A 14,630-nucleotide genomic window follows, 5' to 3' on the forward strand; every position below is an offset into this window, starting at 1 on the left:
CTGGTTACACGAGTAAAACATTCTCATCTTCTCAAGCACATCTCGGCTGAAGTATTGCATATTCATATGAGAGAATGTTTTCTGAATTCAAGCTTCATTCGTGAAACACGAAGTCAGTGATATGCAAACATCCACTCACTCCTCTGCTATCTGAGAGACTGTTATCAAGAACACTCTTCTGCTCATTAGAGCATTGATCAGACACATTGCTTATCTGTTAACATTTCTCTGATCAAATGAAGCTGCTTAAACGAAAGAAGTGAAAAACTAACAGATTGGAAGAACTCAACCAGGGAAATATAACTCCAAAAGTGAAACACTCTAAGATCTAAAACAAACTGACTTCAAGCATCTGACTTACATGACCATTGTTAGCTTTCATGCCAACTCAGCATGCTTTAGACCTGCTTGTGGGCATGAAGTCATTTGCTGCCAGCATATAAGAACCTTCACTTTGTGTAATTCCCCTAATACATATGGTCTTCAGATTTTATAGAAAATCTACAGTTTTATTATTTCTGTTTACCTCCTCAGGAAATGTACACTGGGACAGAACAAACTTGATTCCTAAATAGAATCTTCAAAAAGGAATTTTGTTAAGCCTTTGTTTCAGTTAGAAGTTTCAGCAAAATCATTTTCAGTATGAAAGCCATAAGCAATCTATAACTTCACGACGAATTCATTAGCAGCCTTTTCTCCAGGCTCCTCTTCTTTTTCGTGTTTATCTACATTCTCATCCTCTTTTTCTGGTAATTTATGTCCATTACTATATCAGATAATATAAAAGATAGAGCACTTTAAACTAAGATTTAGGTTAAATCTTTGACCAAAGATTTAACTTTAAGTTAAGAATATCTTAGCTAAGTTTCCCTGAGACTATCTTGGTAATCAAACCAAGCTGTACTTCACTGTGTGATTTCAGAAGGCTATCCACCCAAATCTTACTAAAAGTTTCAGAGAATTATTAGGACTCTTTTGAAACAGTTATTCTTTGTGGTAATATGTACCATCAACCACACATACTCTTGTGTGTTACATATCAGATTACTCAGATCAGTGCACCAGATGGCTTGTCCACAGCATTAAGCCTCGTCTCTCCTTGCTCATATACCCCATCAAATACTTCTTATCCTCACTCTGTGTGTGTATTAGTTGGACTCCCAGCAGGAAGTAGATGGCAACCTCAAGCTGATTAAGGAGCAAGCATGTAATAATGACTATATTTAAAAATGTGGGCAGGGCTTAGGGAAAGCAACCCAGATGATGACCAGTCCAGGGTTCATAACAGTGGGAGTCATTACTACTCTTACTCTTGAAGGGACAAGGAAGAGGAGCCATTTCTAGGGTCCAGAGAGTGAGAGAGCTGTGGAGAGAAGGAAGGGCTCTTGAAGGGAGTTGTGTCCTTTGGTTGAAGGAACCAACCCACTCATGCCAACCCCTACAAGAAGGAGCCAAGGAAATAAATATCAGAAATTCATGCTTCTCCATCCCTCTCATTTCTTCCCAGTAGCACTCATTTGTTGAATCCAATCAGAAACCAGAGAGCAAGGGAGACTTTTGATGCATTCCTCACAGGTCAAGATCCCAGGACACAGAGCAAAGTGGAGAAGATAGACAGTGGATCTCAAGAGGCAAACAGGACATTTCCAGGACAGATTCTAAATCAATTTCACCGTCCACTTGGATAGCGGACCAAAGTATTCAGGTAAGTTAGATGGTCCCCTGAGGGTGACTAGAAGGGTTTCTTACTGAAATCCTTGTAGTAGCTGAATTTACCTATGTTCCTTCAGGAGGGCCTCTTGAGAGGCTTACGTAAGAAGCATGACATGTGTAATCAATTTCTATAGTCAGCCCTTCCAATATGTCTGTGATTAGCATGCTGTTGTTAATAATTTTCTAAAAATTTTAAGTGGCTAATTGGCACCTATCCTTAATTTAGTGAAACTACTTAGGCATTGACAGAGGTTCAAAACACAAGCTTGAAGGGAATCAATACAAATAAGGAAGATGTAGTTGATAACTGCTGGCACTATTCAAACTTCATCCTATTCAACAAAAGAATTGATTTCAAAATGTAATTAAATTTTAAAATCACTTTGAGGTATTTTATTAATTCTCTTTGGAACAAACCTCAAATCATGCTCTCTAAAAATTAAACTGTTCAAGGAAGCTCCATCACGTCAGGCGGTTCTACAGTTCACCAGAGAGGAGCTGACTCTCCACACCAAGTATTTATCAAGTGCCATTCTGAGCCCGATAAAGTAGGCCAATAGGCACAGAGGTGCCCATTATTTGAAGGGATCAAAATCTGTTCCAAGAGTTGAAAAGACTTGACTTGTACACAGGTGTTTGGTTTGACTGTACAGTGTTTTTCTTGTTTATTTGTTTTTTGAGGAAAATTAGCCCTAAGTTAACGGCCTCCAATCCTCCTCTTTTTGCTGAGGAAGGCTAGCCCTGAGCTAACATCTGTGCCCATCTTCCTCCATTTTATATGTGGGACACCTGCCACAGCATGGCTTGATAAGCAGTGGTAGGTCTGTGCCCGGGATCCGAACCTGTGAACTCCAGGCCACTGAAGTGGAGCATGCGAACTTAACCACTAAACCACCAGCCAGCTCCTGTTTGTTTGTTTTTATTAGTGTCTTCGGATGTGTTATACACTCTCAACTTCAGGGTAGTCTGTTACCTAACTAACATCTCATGGAATTCAAGTATATGACTTCTGAGACATTTACTCAGAGACAAAGCTCTGGCCTTGTGTACAAATAAAGATGAGAAAGGCAGCACCTTTGGCCAAACGTTATCACTATTTTCTGCTCTAAATTTTGATATTGGCTATAGAGTGATATGATCTGAGTTTCATTCATAAAATCTATCTCAACCATAAGACTAATATATTTCAATCTATTGGTTCTTTTTGCCATATTAACATTTTAGGGACTTTTTTTCATTTTATGATGTTATATAGCTTAGCTTACTATCTGTTTAATGACCATTGCATGAGTTATTCTAAATGGGACACCAGATACCCACTTAACTGAGTTGCCTAAAATAAATTTAATTCATCTCATCTAACCAAGACTCCTAAGGTTCCAAAGGAAATATTCATTCTTATTTTGACTCACATAAAATAACACAAGAACTCTAGGGTAAAGTACAACTCTCATTAGAATTGGCTTCCTTCTGACGAGGTTAAATTGTCAGAATTTTCTTGGCTTTTTCATACCAAGGCTGTGTATCACATTCTGACTGGATTCTCAGAGTGCCATTTTTTTCCTTAGTGTTACTGGTCTTTTTCAATTTCTTAAATCCCTGCTATGAATCTTTTCCCCAATCCTGGCTGTACTTCTGCATTTTCCAGGGAAAAGATGTCTAGGAATTCTCCTTCCATGGAATACTAGGTCCAATTTGAGTAACTACAGAGTGGCCTTACTTGAATAAAATGAATAAAGATTCTTCTCCAATGTAACAAACTTGTTGACTGTGGAACAACAAATGTTTAAAACATAATTTTGATTGTGCTGTCTTCCAGCTGACTGAGTAAAGGAAAACTGATTGGCTATTTGCTACAATGATGAAATACCTGTTTCCAGAAAGTCCTAAATAGAGATATTTTTCTTTCTTCCAGAATTAACTCAGTTTGGGACAAAAATATTACTCCATTGACACTTATGCATTCTATTATTCTCCCAGGGGGGAAAGGAGGCTACTTTTGGACATAAGGTGATTGACCCACCTCTGCAGTAATGAGATGGGGGTCGGGGTGGGAGTGCTGCTTCTGCTGTCAGCCCAGTGTGCACCGTTAAGATAGGACTTGACTCAAGATGGAATGATTCTCTCCATTGAAGAGCTCTTTAATTTGCAACAAGAAAAAGCCAAAATTTCTTTCTAAAATTTGGGTTTAGACTGGCAAGTATTAAGGATTTGTTGGTTGGCCTTGCAATCTGGGTAGCAGGCAGCAAGGCCATATGGAAGAGCCACTTACATGGATTGAAAGTAAGAGTTTCATGGAGGAAGATACGGGTTCCATGGGAGAAGACATGGACCTTTTAAAACTAGCCTTACGTCTAATGGATAAAATGAAGAAGGTCCAATGACAGCTGCCCCATGGAAATTCCTGTACCTTACTTATGGCAGGGTTTTTAGTTTTTTCACATGAGAATATAGAAGCAAATAATTGTTTGACAACCAGGGAACTTAATAATTTTTCCCTAATACACAAAGCTCCATGTGAATGAATAGTATCATTTTTTCCCCTTACGATAGTATTTCCAACAGCAAGCTCAAGTATAGAAACTGAATTCAGGTTTAAGATTCATACTTTTCTGAGTCCCTATTGTCAAAGTTTATTTTCTGTAAATGATTTTTTATGAATTTATATAGGTAAGAAAAATACAAACCCATGATAGCTACTCCAAGTATAATCTATAGTAAAAAACATCTTGTAGCAAATGGTTATTGGGGAATGCATTGCAAACTATCTGCATATGCAGAGTCATATGCACCACTGAAGGAGAGAGCATCTAACAACAGCCTTTGCCAATTATACATAAATGGAATCACAGAGATACCTATGCTGCATGTTCTATTGTGATCTACTAATAGTCAAATGGCTAAAGGTTAATTTGTCATTTAACAAATAAGTATTTAGTTTGTACTGTGTGGCCAGCATTGTGTCAATAGTAATTGAGAAATTGATGAAGGTAAGAGATTGGAGCAACAGATGAGCGACAGAAGTATAATGTCCATGCAAGAAATAATGAGTTAATTGATTAATTCTTGAAGACATTGTCAAGAGGGAAAAATATAAGGCTTGCCACTATATGTGGGAGGGAGGCCCCAACCCTCTTCTTCTTTTTTTTTTTTTTTTTTGAATGTTATCTAAAAGACAGGAGGACTTTGAAGACATCCGGACAGTAGATATCATTGTTGCTACTTTTTAAATCTTACAAGAAATATTAAGGTTTATTTGTACTCTGTGATGAGCTGGTGGCTGGACTGCCCCAGCAGGGATGGACTACGTTTAGGGCTATGCCTGACACTTCCCACAGTGCTAGAGTCCCAGAGAAAGTAAAGCACGGAAAGTCTTAATTTTCTGAAATTCTGTTTTTTTCATCACAGTAGAATAAGATCTCAAGGAGAAATTCAATTAATTTATAGAAATATTAGAAAAATTAAATGTCTTGAAAATCTGCATCCAGAACTAAGACTTATATCTGTCTCACAATATTTAAAGGTCATTTCTTCATTCTGACCACAGGTTAGATAGCTATTACCAACGAGTGTGGGTAAAGTTATATCGCTGACACCCAGAATAGGTGCATTTGTATGTCAGCCTTAAAAAGAGTCAGTGATTTTTAAACCTAAATATTTTAAAATTTTTGAACACCAACACTGTCCCGACTTTTTAGTCTCAATAAATATATAAGTTTAAAAAAGTATGGAAAAAACTATGGGTCACAGAAAGTTTCGTATCTCCTCAGAGATACAAAGTAGACAAAATACAAAAGTATTGTCTATTATTCATGTCCTTTACATATGAATCCACCTGGTAAATGCTATTTAGAGGCTGGAAAATCTGGCTTTATAGATTAAAAAGGAGATAAACAAAAAAATTAAATAATACAAATTATTGCATTTTTCCCTTGATTTAGAACTGTATTAAATGACTCATTATATCCAGGGTGGTCTTGATTACCATTTTAAGAATCTTCACCTAATCTAAAGGGAGAGAACTAATAATTCATTCTTCAGAGGTTTCCCTCTGCAAGAACTCAGTGTTTGTGAGGTTCATTGCAAAGCAGCCTTGAGGCAGAACCATGTTTAGGTCAATTTTTCTCTCGTTGTTCTGTATTCACTTCCTGCTTCTTATTGTTGACTTCCTGAATTTTTGGCATCATGAAGGACTGATTCTTCAAGATCATTATCTTCTACTTTGTTCCTCAATGTAAAATTTTCCTTTCACTCTTTGGCACATGATTTGTTTCAAGATTCTTCTCCTGGTAGCGCAGCTCTTCTGAGACCTGTCCTAGAGAACTAGCCCGACGCGTGTACCTTGCTAGGTTCTGCTTCCCCTTGCTTGACTCTGGACTGCGAAAGCAAGCCCCCAGATGAATTCCAGTCACTGTTTTCGCATAGATTTCAACATAATTCTGCTCTGAATCATCATTATCTTTATTTTAATGATCTCATCATGCAGGTGTCCTTTTTTTTGAGAGGTCTCAAATGTCTTGTAAAAAACATGGGATTTATGAATTATAGTAAGGATTATGATAGGAGGAATTTATTTCACAAAATTGAACACTGGTATTTGTGAGGATTCCAAGTTGGTTGTTATAAGAGTTATAAACATAACTACAAAAATTCAACTTATCTGCTAAAACCTGTAAACGATTCTGCTAAAAATACACATGTGTTGGTGTGGATGTAAGTGTGCATGCATTTTTTTAAAGACAATTTTTTTATAGCCATTTTAGGTTCACAGCAAAATTGAGGAGGGTACAGAGATTTCCCATCTACCCCTTACCCCCATAAATGCGTAGCTTCTCCATTATCAACATCCTCCACCAGAGCTGAAATGTCAAAATGTTTCTTTTTTACTGACATAAGCGCTTAATGCTGTAAATATCTCTCTAAGCATTCCTTTTGTTTTGTCTCACACATTTTGATACATTGTTTTCTGTTCTTAGTCAGTGCAAAATACTTTATAATTTCTCCTTGATTTATTCTTTGACCCACTGGCTATTTAGAATATTTCAAATATTTGGAGATTTTCCAGATGTATTTCTGTCATTAAGTTCTGCTTTCATTCATTTGTAATAAGAGAATACACTCAGTATGACTATAATCTTTTAGAATTTACTAATACGTGCTTTATGGTCCAGAATATATGGTTTATATTGGTAATGTTCCAAGCATACTTGAGAAGAATGTGCATTCTGTTATTATTGGTTGGAGGGTTCTATAAATGTCAATTAGATCAAGTTGGTTAACAGTGTTCTTTGTCTTCTGTATCTTTATCATTATTCTATATCTGTTTTATCACTGAGAAAAGGGGTGTTTTAATCTCTGATTAAAATTGTGGGTATCTTTATTTCTCCATTTAATTCTATCTTTTTGCTTCAAGTATTTTGAAGCCCTAATACTAGCTGCATAAACGTTTAAGATTGTTATGTCGTCTTGATGAATTGACACTTCTATGATTACGAAATGACCTAGTTTATCTCTGACAAAAGTTTTTTCTCTGAAATCTCCTTTGTCTGATGTAAATATAGCCACTCCAGTTTCCTTTTAATTTGTGTTAGCATGGCATATATTTTTCATCCTTTCATTTTTAACTTTATTTGTATCTTTATAATAAAATTGGGGATCCTATAGGCAGTATTTGGTTGAATCTTTCTTTTTCATGTCATCTCAAAATCCCTACCTTTTAATTCAGGTTTTAATCTCCTGTGTCATTTATACTTAATATGGATTATTGATGTGTTTGGGTTTGAGTCTACCATCTTGTTATTTGGTTTCTCTTTGTCACATCTGTTCTTTGTTCATCTATCCTGTTTCTGCATTCCTTTGGACTAATAGACTGTATGATTATTATTATTTCATTTTGTCTCCTTTGCTGGCTTCTTAATTATAACTGTTTTTTTTTAAATAGGTGCCGTAGGGTCTATATCAGCAGTCAGCAAACTATAACCCACAGGTGTAATTCAACTCATTCTCTGTTTTTGTACGTAAAGTTTTAATGGAACACAGAAATACTAACTTACATATTGTCTTTGCTACAATGGCAGAGTTGAGTACTTGCAACAGACACTATATGGTCAGACAGCCTAAAAGATTTACCACATGGCCCTTTACAGAAAACATCTGCCAAACTCTGGTCTTTTATACATCCTTAACTTATCATAGTCTGCCTTTAAGTAATAACATACCACTTCAATTATAGTAAAAGTCTTACAAGAAAATACTTCTATTTCTCCTCCCAACTTTGGGTTAATACTGCCATACATTTTATTCCACGTATGTTATAACGCTCCCAAGGCACAGCCTCTTTTTCTTTAAACAGTCAGTTATATTTTAAAGAGATTCAGAAATAAGGAAAAATATTTTGTTTCACTGACACATTTGCCATTTGCACTGCTCTTCATTCCTTTGTGTGGATCAAGATTCCATCTGATATCATTTTCCTTCTGCCTGAAGGACTTCCTTTACTATTTATTGTAGTGCAAATTTACTGGTGACTGACTTGTTCAACTTTTATGCATCCAGAAAACTCACTTTTTTGGCATTCATTTCCTAAAGATATTTTTGCTGGATATAGAATTCTAGTCTGATAGTTTGAGATTTTTTCCCTTTCAGAACTTTAAAGATGCTGCTCTACTGTTTCTGACTTACATTTTTCCCAATGGAAATCTTGTCATTCTTTGTTCTTCTGTACCTAATGTATTGTTTTTTTTACTGACTGATTTTAACTTTTTCTCTTAATCAATGTTTTAAGCCATTTAATTATGGTGCTCCTTGAGATAGTTTTCTTCAAGTTTCTTGTACTTAGGATTTTGAACTTCTTAGACCTGTGTTTTTATAGTTTTCATCAAATTTGGAAGACATTCTGTCCTTATTTCTGTTCCCTACCCATCTCTTGTCTCTCCTTTGGGGCCTTCCATAGCACACATTTGAAACTTAAAGATCCCCTCAGCTCACTGATACTCTGGTCACTTTATTCAGCCTTTTTGTCCTGTATTTCATTTCAGCAACTTTCTATTATGTCCCAAATTCACTAATCTTTTATTTTGCAGTGTCTAATCTCCTGTTAATCCTGTCAAATGTATTTTCACCTCATATATTGTTTTTTCCTCTCTAGAAGTTTTATTTGGATGTTTTGTGTGATTTTTTTAAAAAGTGTTTTAGCCTCTCCAGAACATATTTCCTCCACCTTTCTGAATAAATAAGAGTTACAACTCCATACCTACTAATTCTATCATCTAGTCATTTATAAGTCTATTTTTATTGATTAATTTTTGTCCTAGCTATGGGTCTTATTTTTTTGTTACTTTGCATATCTCTTACCTCTTTATTTGTCATAAATTGTTAATTATACCATTTTCTGTGTAAATACTTTGATTTCCTATTAATATTCTGGAGATACATTCTGCAGTGCAGTTAAAGTCCTTGGAAACAGTTTTGTTAGGTGGGACCAGAGGATCCTATAGTCTTAGGCTAATTTTATCTTACTGTTGAGGTAATCTTCTAAGTGATATACTCTGTGAATTAAAAAGTCTTTCCACTCTGGCTGTTGAAAACAGGAACTATTTTCAGTTCTTTGTGACCTCTAAGAGTTGAAAGTGGTTATTTCTCCAGCATCCACTGAAGTTCTCACATGCATGACCTATCTGATCAGCACTCAGCTGAAAATGAGGAGCCTCTGCATTTCTCTGGAATTCTCTCTCTCTGTGTAGTTCTCTCCTTTCAAGTACTGTACAAGTCCTTAAAGCCTCCTTGGCATTCCCAGATTCTCATGTGGACCACCAGCTCTCTCAGTTCTCTTCCTGGGTTCCCCCTTCAGTCAGTAACCTGGGGCAAACATAGAATTTACCATGTTTGTTTCCCTTCTTTCAGAGATCCCTCCCTTTTGCTGCCTGATATCATCAGTCTCTGAATACCAGTAGTTCGTGTATTTGGCTCTGTTTGTTAGTTGTTTCTAGTGGGAGTAAATCTGGACCATCTTACTTCAACTCAGCCAGACCACATATGGTTTTTAGAGTGTGTTTTTAACATTTGAAAGGAATCTCTATATATTTTACTTTCATTTTCACATCACCTCTATAATGTGTTTAAAGGGAGCATAATTATGTTCACATTTAACCTTTGATGAAATCTATGCTTATCTATGATCACTTCACCCCTTTAGTGGAAATGGCTGCCCTAGAACTCAGAGCCCTACATCTAACCATAGGTTTTGTCTAAAGAACCATGTCAAAAAAGTGGCACTTTTACTTTGAAAGGTAAATAGTTTGGGATTTTTAAAAAATCACTTATATATGAGGTGATTATATACATAACTTTTTTCCCTAATGTCTTGGTTAAATTATTTCTTCCAAAGACTGTTCCCATTTTCTTTTCACATCGAAGACTGGATTATTTTCATCTGGAGCTAAAAGCTTCCCAATGAGTTAGAAGATGTATAAATATAGAATTGACAGTACATTATTAATGTCATCTTATCAAACACACTTTTCAGACTGAACTTTTCTGCAGCTGATTTTTTTACTGCTAAGGTTGATGTACAAATATCAGACAAGGTCAATTTTAAAGGGAGAATTGAATACCAAGTTCACAAAAATATATCCTCAGCAATGTTTCAGGAAAAGCAGTGTGATTTTTTTCAACATAATTTAAAAAAATTTTTTTATTATAAGTATAATGCATCTTAATTGTTAAAAAGCTTAAAATACAAATAAACAAGAAAAAAATGAAAATTACCCATAATTTCAGAATTTCCAAAATTTCAAAATTTCAGAGTCAGAAGAAACTATTACTAACATTTTGGTGTATTTCTTTCCAGTCTATTTTTCTCTATTCATATAGGACTTTATATGTTTATTTTTATTTTAAAATAATGTAATTAAATTGTACATATTTTGTAAACCTACCTGTTTGCTTTAATATTAGTTCATAGGCTTCTAACAACTTCAGTTCTCCATTTTGGGGATTTATATTTAATAAATGTAAATTTACATAAACTTGCTTAAACTTCTCTTCTGTTTAAGAGCCAGATGTTTGTCACTTGCTAATATTACTAAATCTAACTCTAAAAGAAGCAAGACAAAGTTTGAGACATAGAAAAGTAATTGTTACTTATGAAGAAGAAAAAAAGACATGTACAACATCCAAAATTTTAGTCTGTACTCCAAATGAGACATTCAAGATGGACATTTACCTTTGGTTAATCAATTATTTGTTGAACCAATGTTTCCCTTTAGGGTGGATAGGTTTTCTGAAGCTTTGTTTCAGGAATTCTCCCTTTCGGATTTTTTGCAGGGGACTGGTAGAAACAAGAGACGTTATTCATGCACGAATAGCCCACTAGCCCATTATTCTCACAGTAGGTGCTAAGTGGTAGATGTTACAATGGGAGCGAGGGAATCAAGTTGGCATCAACAGCTTGTCAGAACCCATAAGTGCTCCAACATTATAAGAATGAAGAAAACTCTCATTACCCAATAATGTGTAAAGGAAGACAGTATTAACGACATGCTTTCCAGCGTGGATGGAGAATGAGATTTTCTAGTGAATTGAGATATGCATTTTTTTGCTTCTGTGTTTCCCAAGCAGCCAGACCAAAACAATCACCTGGGGCATTTGTTAAAAATCCAGGTCCCTCTCTCTACCCCAGAAACACTGAATAATGTGTCCCAGCAAGATTCTATTTTTAACCAATTCCACTCCCCCAGGCAATTCTCAAAGTACTAAGCTTCGGCAAATAATCTGGTCCTAAAACTATATTGAGGGGGCTGGGCCTGGGGCCAAGTGGTTAAGTTCACATGCTCTGCTTCAGTGGCCTAGCGTTTCGTTGGTTGGTTCGGATCCTGGGCGTGAACATGGCACCGCTCATCAGGCCATGCTGATGCAGTGTCCCACATGTCACAACCAGAAGAACCCACAACTAAAATATACAACTATGTATTGGGCAGCTTTGGGGAGAAAGGAAAAAAAAAAAAGAAGAAGAAGATTGGCAACAGATGTTAGCTCAGGTGCCAATCTTTAAAAAAAACTATATTGAATGCATCTGCTGATTCAGAAAAGGCATTTCACAATTTTGCTGGATTCTAAGAGCAGCAGGAACACACATTACAGAAACTGTTGAGAAACTGAGTTTTATGGTATGTGTTTTTTTGCTACAATAAAAAAAAGAGCATATATTGATGCGGGGTCGGTGAGCCGAGGAGTCGAAAGAAAGATTTCTTAGACTCTTAAGATCTGGCAGTAGTGCTCTTTTATTTAGAGAATAGTGTAGCATGGGGACAGGACCCATGGGCAGTCAGAGCTTCTGCTGCTGCCTCTGCTGCCCCCGCTGGCATGGGGACAGGACCCACGGGCAGGCAGAGCTGGTGCATGGGGACAAGACCCACAGGCAGTCAGAGCTCCTGCTGCTGCCCCCACTGGCATGGGGACAGGACCCATGGGCAGTCAGAGCTTCTGCTGCTGCCTCTGCTGCCCCCGCTGGCATGGGGACAGGACCCATGGGCAGTCAGAGCTCCTGCTGCTGCCCCCGCTGGCATGGGGACAGGACCTATGGGCAGGCAGAGCTGGTGTGTGGGGACAAGACCCACGGGCAGTCAGAGCTCCTGCTGCTGCCCCAAGTTGAGGGTTAGGGCTAAATTTAAGGCATAGGTATATGATTCATCTCTTTACAAGACAAAGGAAAGAACATGAAAAAAAAGTTAAAATGGTATCAGTGCAGGTGGGGTCTGGTCATTGGGTGATCCCATGACTTTTAGACAAGAATCAAATCGGATTAAGTAAAGGTTAGAAAGGTTAGATGCCACCATCCTAAACCAGTTACATGAGATTGCCAGACAGCAACCAACTTAAGTTCTTGCCTTCCCCATTAAGAGCTTCTAGGGACAAGGTCATCTCTCCTCTTCTTCCTGGTACAGAGAGGGAGGCACCTTTTACAGATAGAGATTTACCTTACAAATGTAAATGTGTCCCAACAAGGGCAAGTTCCATTCCCCAGAGCCTCCTTCCCTGTCCCAGTTTATCGAAAGCAATCAGCCCAAAACAATCCTGATGCCAAAGAGACATATCCTGGGGTGGCCAATTTCGGGTCCCTACAAGGTCACCCCCCCTTCCTTCACAAACGCAATTGTCTTTCAGAAGGGCAAGCAAAATTCCAGTCCTCGGAGCCTGCTTCTCATCTGTAGTTTTAAAAGTAACCAGCCTAAAATCCTCATCATATATTATGATGGAATTATGTAGGTTGTAAGAAATAGAGTGTCTCATTTAACTGGTGATTTTTAATAGAAATTTCATGTATGGCTGATGTTCAGGTCCTTTTAAAGCATTCTATAGCAGCACACTCGATTTTTGTTGATCAGCAAGCACAGTTGTTATCAAACTCTAAGTTAGCTTGGATAAATTTACTTGCAGCCATGATGCGAATCATGTATTTTGTTCCACCATCTCAATGATTCGTGCCATTTCTTACAAAATGACTCATATTACTTTCCTGCTAACCTGAGCCAACACTCCTTCGGGGAAAAGCCAGTTTCTCTATCAAATAAGTAAACTCCTTAACAGAGTACCACAGTCATATTTATCAAGGGATGAGGATAGTGGGAGCTAAAAGCAAATAGGATTTACCCATCGGTGTAAGAGAAAGATACAGAAACACCTCCTGTGATGGGTCATCAGAGGAAAACAAATGCCCCACAATAGCGGACATGAAAAGTAAGAACTCGGGAAAAAAATTCTCTCTTAGGAGAAATTTGTCTTCTTCTAGGATCCCAAGTGGTAGCCTGGAAATAGCACAAACTGGAAGCCATAAACCTTGACTAGCTTGTTGCTATTTTGCCTGATTACTAACAATTCAGGCAAGTCCAGTAATTACTGATTGCGATTCATTACTTCTCCTGTTTGAGTCTTTTTTATCCTTTTAATAACCTTACTCATTCCTATATTTTAGTCCTTACATAAGATTGTTTTCCATTCCAATCTCTTTAATAACTCTATAAGGCAGTATGTGATATAGTAATTAATAAGTGATTAGCAATGTAAGTATCTATTATAATTTGCTCCTGTTTTCTCTTTTAAAGTGCATTTTACTTCATAATACTTAAAGAGGAGAGCACAGCCTATGAAGTTGACTTTTCTTCCAGTAAGGAAGTAGCGGATGAATAACAGCATTGGTGGGCTAGCAGGGCAGAGCACCATCTGTGCTGCAAAATGAGTAGCCAAATTTGGGGATACATGTTTTGAGCATCTGTATCTTTGGCTTTCCTTCCTTTAATCAGTAAACTGACTAAAAGCAAGCTGGATATATTTTCCTTGAGATAAGATAGATGCTTTGAAACTCTGCAAAAGAACGAGGAAGACAAATTCATCATGTCATTTCTTTCAGTCTGGCACCCAGATGATAAGACTCCCGTTTTCATGACTATAAAGGTTCAGTCCTGCTCTTGGTTTTGGGAGCCTTAAACAGTCAAAGCTTTATCTCTGTGAGCACTAACTCATCCCTATCCCTAGTTATTTTCATTACTGGTTTCTTTTCTTTTATTAATTCTTTAAGCATAATGGCACCAATGACCTCCGTAGCTAATTTATATATATGCCACATTAGCACATCTTAATTGGTACATAGTATATATATTGGTACATGGTACATTCTCTCCTATTACTTTGGGGCTATGTGTTAAGTTGTGCTAAAGTTTTCAAAGAATTCTTATTTTGTCAGGTATAAGACGAAAACCTTAATGTATTACTGTGATGGGTATTGCCTCTATCGGGAAAGGACTAGATGGGCATCTAATCCATTATTTTTGCAAAACTAGTCTGAATAATGTCCGTCATAAATCACTACAATAAGTAACTCAGCAAACTCAAATGAAAGTGGCCACATTATTGAACCATAT

General features: G+C 37.0%; 1 long non-coding RNA gene across 2 annotated transcripts in view; it reads left to right on the plus strand.

Annotated features, from left to right (window-relative positions):
• Positions 1 to 1,263: 1,263 nt before the first annotated feature.
• Positions 1,264 to 14,630, plus strand: part of LOC139044793 (uncharacterized) — a 40,861-nt gene continuing 27,494 nt past the window's right edge. For both annotated transcript variants that reach the window (XR_011501973.1, XR_011501972.1), the window contains exon 1: positions 1,264 to 1,705. This is a non-coding gene — a long non-coding RNA (uncharacterized lncRNA). The remainder of the gene's footprint in view (positions 1,706 to 14,630) is intronic.

The sequence above is a fragment of the Equus asinus genome, chromosome 3, assembly GCF_041296235.1.
Source record: "Equus asinus isolate D_3611 breed Donkey chromosome 3, EquAss-T2T_v2, whole genome shotgun sequence".
NCBI lineage: Eukaryota > Metazoa > Chordata > Mammalia > Perissodactyla > Equidae > Equus > Equus asinus.